Genomic DNA, 5,895 nt, shown 5'->3' on the forward strand with positions numbered 1-5,895 from the left:
GGAACACACTGTCCTTGGCTTTGTTATCCGTAGAAGAAGCCATGCCAACAAAAGCTCTGCTGTTATCACCTAGCTCGGCTTGTCCAAGCAGCGCCTGGATGAGGTCCTTTAAGGGCACCGCCAACAGGCCTCCCTTCCTCAGATACCCAACCCACCTGTCTCGGTTTCCCCTTATCCACTAGCTCATCTTAATTCTTACCACCAGGGATTCATTCCTTTGTGTTAATCACTCTAGCTCCAGAAATCACCTTTTCAGATGAAAAAACTCAAGGGAGAATTTGCACGCCCATCAACATCAGCAATGTCTATGCAGATTCTAACATTGCTTGCCTCATCTGATCCTTACAACTACACTGTGAGGGCTGAGAGGCAGTGTGGAAGTTTGAATATCATGAAACCCTGGAGGCTAACCTGGATTGGAAGCCTCACTCTTTCGCCCAAGCAAGCTTTAGTTGCCTCGTATGAAAAACAGAGATTGTGAGATCTACCTTACCTCCATAAATGGAAACTAATACTATCTTCAGGTGGTTCTTAATCTGGGGAATTTTTAGAGCCAGAAGAACCCAATGGTTAAATGCATGACCCTGGAGCAAGACAGGGAAAACAGAGACTGTGCTGCAGATGGTTTTGGAGAATGGGTCACTAAGGGGGCATCAAGACACAACTGAAAGTGCTATCATGTCTACAGAAATCAGAGTCAGGAACTCACAGAGGCCAACAAAAGAAATGGAGAGAGAAGGAGGGGATGCAGGGCCACCCAGCTGACCTAAAGTGGTGATGAACCCATAGCTAGTCACATTTCAGTCCATCTTGAAGTGGCTCCTACTAACTAGTTTCATTGTGGCAAAAGATAAATACTTATTAAGCACAGTTGCGTGCCAAAAGATGATCAAGAGAATAGGTTTGGGGCACCTGGGGTTGCAGTATGCTCCTCGCAGACCTTGGCACAGGACAGGAGAATATCCTGAGGCTAGAACTAATAAAACTCAACACATAAGCAGAAATGGCCCACGCTAGGAAACATTTGGTAAAGTATTCTCCTAGAAAGGGAGAACACAGCAAAAAGAAGGAGGAAGAGAAATCACAAACACACACATAAATTTACAAATTAAAAGGACCCACTGAGTGTCCAGCACAATGAAAGAAAAGTGATCCATATACAGGCATACTTTCATTACATCACAGAGCACTGGGGTTGAAGAGAAATATCCTAAATACCTTAAAGCTTCCAAAGGGAGAGGCGGGTCTCACATGGGATGGGGTATGGGGTGTATGCACAGGCTGCGGGCACTGTGACTCCTGCAGGTGCGGCCTGTGTCTGGATGAGTGTGTTTGGAGCAGTGTTTCCTGTTCTCTCCCCTGCGCAGCTGCAGCTCTGCAGCTTGGACCTTGCCTGCCCAGCCCGACCATGGCTTTGGCATTGAAAGAGCTACAGAAAGATCTAGAAGAGGTGAAGGTGCTGCTGGAAAAGGCCACTAGAAAAAGAGTATGTGATGCCCTTACGGCTGAAAAATCCAAGATCCAGACAGAAATCAAGAACAAGATGCAGCAGAAATCACAGAGAAAAGCAGAACTTCTTGACAGTGAAAAAGCCAGCTGTTATAATGGCTGGTCCCATTATAACAGGATATACAGTGAAAATCAGTAATTACAGATGGGATCAGTCAGGTAAGTTTGTGAAAATCTACATCATCTTAACTGGAGTTCATCAAGTCCTCACTGAGAATGTGCAGGTGCATTTCACAGAGAGGTCATTATATTTTTTGGCAAAGAATCTAAATGGGAAGAGTTACTCCATGATTGAGAACAATCTCTTGAAACCCATCTCCACAGAAAGCAATTAAAAAAAAAAAATCAAGACAGATACAGTTCTTATCTTATATAGAAAGAAAGCAGAAAGCACACGGTGGGACTACCTGACTCAGGTTGAAAAAGAGTACAAAGAGAAAGAAAATTCCTCCTAAGACACAGAAACAGATCCCAGTGAGGGATTGACGAATGTTATACAAAAAATTTATGAACGTGGAGATGATGATATGAAGTGAACCATTAATAAAGCCTGAGTGGAATCAAGGGAGAAGCCAAACGAGACACAGAATTTTGAGACTTTAAAGTCATTTTGGTAACTGTGATGGGGAAATATTGAGGTTTCCAATGAGGAAATATTGGTGAGCTGCACAGATAAATTTGACAGATAACTACTCACACAGCATTCTTCTAAGGAAAGTCAATGAATTCTCCCATTTCCTACTGGAGGATTTATTAAAATAAAATATGTTTATTAAACATTTCCCCCAAAGCTGGTTTCCTTAGTAATCTGGGCAATTTGTTCAAAAATATTGTATTCTTGTGTGAAATGTAAAAAAATCAAGTCTTGCCTAATGCTAATGCCACATTGTATGTATTTTTGTTCACCTACGAAGTAGAAAACAAAGTTCTGGTTTACCTAAAGTTCCTGACATCAGCTCCCACCAATGTAAGAATAAGTAAAAGTAAAACCTGAGAAACAAACTGAGGGCCTCAGAGGGGAGGGGGGTGGGGGAATGGGATAGACCGGTGATGGATAGTAAGGAGGGCACGTATTGCATGGTGCACTGGGTGTTATATGCAACTAATGAATCATCGAGCCTTACATGGGAAACCAGGGATGTACTGTATGGTGACTAACATAATACAATAAAAAATCATTAAAAAGAAAAAAAGAAAAGAAAAGAAAAAAAAACCCTGAATTTTTGCATAAAAGGCCAAAAAAAAAAAAAAAAAAAACCTTCCAAAGGGAAAATGGAGGAGTGCTTTCAAAATTCTGAGGAAAAATTATTTCCAACCAATAATTTTATACCTAGCCACTAAGATCAAGATGCAGGATAAAATAAAGGCATTTTTAGGGAAGGATGGCATGAGATTGGGGGGTGAGGAGTAAGATAGTTGCTGGTCTAAACATCTGAATTTTATTCTCAGAGATGGGAAGCCGCTAGAGGTTTCAAACCAGAGGAGAGGCAAGATCTGATCTGTGTTCAATCTTACAATCTATTTTATCTGATAGATCTTACAGTCCATTTATCTGATACTTCATCAGTCTAGATCTCTTATGCCTGCTGTTTATGTGGCATATCTTTTTCTGTTCTTCTACTTTCAACCTATCTGTGTCTTTGAATCCAAAGTGTGTCTCCTGTGGACAACATACAGTGGGAGCATTTTTTTTTCTATCCAGTCTGGCAACCCCTTTCTTTTGATTGGATGGTTTAATACAATCATATTCAATATTATTATTCATATGGGCTGGATTGTTAATTACCATTCTGCTTTTTGTTTTCTATATATCTCATAATCATGTTGTCCCTATATTCTTCCTTTACTACCTCCTTTAAGTGGATAGCTGCTAGTGTACTATTTAAATTCCTTTAAGGATTTTGAACTATATCTTTTTTAGTGATCTTCTCCATGGTTGCTCTAGAGCTTACAGCTGCATCTTAACTTATTAAACTCTCCTTCAGATTAACACTAACTTAATTCCAGTAAGATAGTGAAATCTATTCTGTTTTGCTACATTCTCTTTCCCTTTTTTGTGCTCTTATTGTTATACATATGAATGCCTAAATTGCAAACCCAACAATACATTGTTGGAATTACTGCTTTTTATAATATTGTCTTTTATGTAAGCCAAGAGAAGAAATGAGAGCACAAATATCTTTTTGGAGTTTCTTAAAATACATTCATCTTCTTATTTACCAGGTGGGGTTATCTTCATTTCTTCCTGTGGATGGGAGTACCTTCTGGTGTCACTTCCTCAAGCCAATATGGCTTCATCCCCATTCTCATCTTTGTGATGTTATTATCAAATATATTTCTATGTATTATAGGTCCAATAATACAATTTTACAGATATTGTTTTAAATTACAAGAAAAAATAGAAATGTAACAATACTGTCTTTTATCATTACCTCGATTTTTATCAGCTCTTTGTCTTTTCATGTAGATTCAAATTACTGTCTGATGTCACTTCCTTTCAACTTAAAGAACTTCCTTTAGTATTCCTGATAAGGCAGTTCTGCCAACAATCAGTTTTCTCAGTTTTTATTTATCTGAGACTATTTCACCTTTGTTTTTGAAAAACAGCTTTACCAGATATGGATTCTGGGTTGAGAGTTTTTCTCTTTCTGTGAATAGACCATTCCACTGCCTGCTAGCTTCCATTACTTCTGATGCGAAGTCAGCTGTTAGTCTTATTGTGGTAAGTCCCGCCTCTCTTGCTGCCTTCAAGAGCTTCTCTGTATCTTTGGCTTTTAACATATTGACTATGATGTTTCTGAGTATGAACCCCTTCTTATTTATCTTAAGAGTCTGTTCAACTGCATATATGTGTCTATCAGTGTTTTTTCACTGTATCTGGAAAGTTTTCAGCCATGATTTCTTTGAACATTTTTCTGCACCTTTCTCTCCTCTTCTGGCACTACCATTACATGTGTGTTGCATTAAATGGTGTCTCCCATTTCTCTGAGACTCTGTTCGTTTTTCTTTATTCTACTTACTTTCTGTTCTTTAGATGGTGTGATCTCTATTGATCTGTTTTCAAGTTCTCTGAGTTTTCTTCTGCACACTCAAATCTACCACTGAGTCCCTCTAGTGAATACTGTCTTTCAGTTACTGTACTTCTCAACTCCAGAATTTATATACAGTTCTTTTTGTAATTTGTCTTTTTATACTTTTTATACCATAACCATCGTGCCTCTAAATCTTTAAACATGGTTTCCTTTAATTCTCTGAACATATTTATAATAGCTACCTGAAAGTCTCTGTTGGCGAAGTCCATCATCTGGGCCCCTTCAAAGGTATTTTCTATTGTCTGCTTTTTTTTTTTTTTTTCCTGTGTTTGTATCACACTTTCCTGTTTCTTTGACGGTCTCATTATTTTTTTTTTAATTATACAGTTTAGATAATATAATGTAGAAAATCAAAACTAATCCCTCCCCCACTTTGGGAAGCATTTTAGAACTAAATTTGTTTCATTTAGGGTCTTTTGTTGTTGTTTTGTGCAGCCTCTGATGTCTCAGTATAGATTTCTGTGTTTGCTTGTTTTTCCTCCTATTCCTCCAAAGGGATTACCTTTGGGGCTGTGTGAAGCACTTTTTGATCAAAGATTGTGCATAAACCCCCGTAGCACTTAAATATACACACTTACCATTAGATCTATGTGTGGCTTAGAGACTGCTTTTGTAGTTCAGGGAGTTTACCACTTTGCTCCAGGGCCACTAGCTTGGTTTTCTTCACCATTCACTCCTGAGTGGGTACAGCCTTGTGTATGCACACACTTCCAGGCCACTAGGGAAGAGTGTGATTTTATGTTGAAGCTTGGCTTCTTAGGAATCGCCCCTGGATCAGAGTAGCTTATTGTTCAGCCAGTGTTTGGCCAGAGGTTGTACTTACTTCCCTTGAGGCAGTAAGTCTTCCATATTTTGCTGATGGATCTGTGTGTGGGTGTTGGGGAACATCATTAAAAAGACATGACTTTTGACTGACCTATGAGCTGGACCCAGGCACCTGGAGGCTCCTTACCCACCACCACGACCACCACCACCCTGTCCTTCAGATGTGGTTTCCACTTGCCTTTCCCACTCCCGTAGGCTGCTCCAAGGACACGGCCTTGAGATGATGATACGCCTCATATATAAGTTCCCTTTACTTATTAAAACTGCCACCTACCAACCTGGAGGAGGAGGAACCTGCCTCCTTCTTTGGTTTCTCCCTGTCCTGCACGTTTGGGAGCTGATTTTCGATTATACCTAGGAAGTTCCCAAGAGAGCTGCAAACCAAAAGTGACTTAATTCATGCTTTCACATCCTCCTCCACATTCTGCTTTTATTGCTCCTGAGTGGATACAGGTACATCTGCAGAGCC

The 5,895-nt window shown here is 39.7% G+C and overlaps 1 pseudogene; it reads left to right on the top strand.

Moving 5' to 3' along the window:
• The first annotated feature begins 1,408 nt into the window (after positions 1-1,408).
• On the top strand, positions 1,409-2,104 carry LOC123792358 (calcyclin-binding protein pseudogene; annotated as a pseudogene).
• Positions 2,105-5,895: the final 3,791 nt, after the last annotated feature.

The sequence above is a fragment of the Ursus americanus genome, chromosome 16 (genome assembly GCF_024610735.1).
Source record: "Ursus americanus isolate L20-20 chromosome 16, mUrsAme1.1.p, whole genome shotgun sequence".
Lineage (NCBI taxonomy): Eukaryota > Metazoa > Chordata > Mammalia > Carnivora > Ursidae > Ursus > Ursus americanus.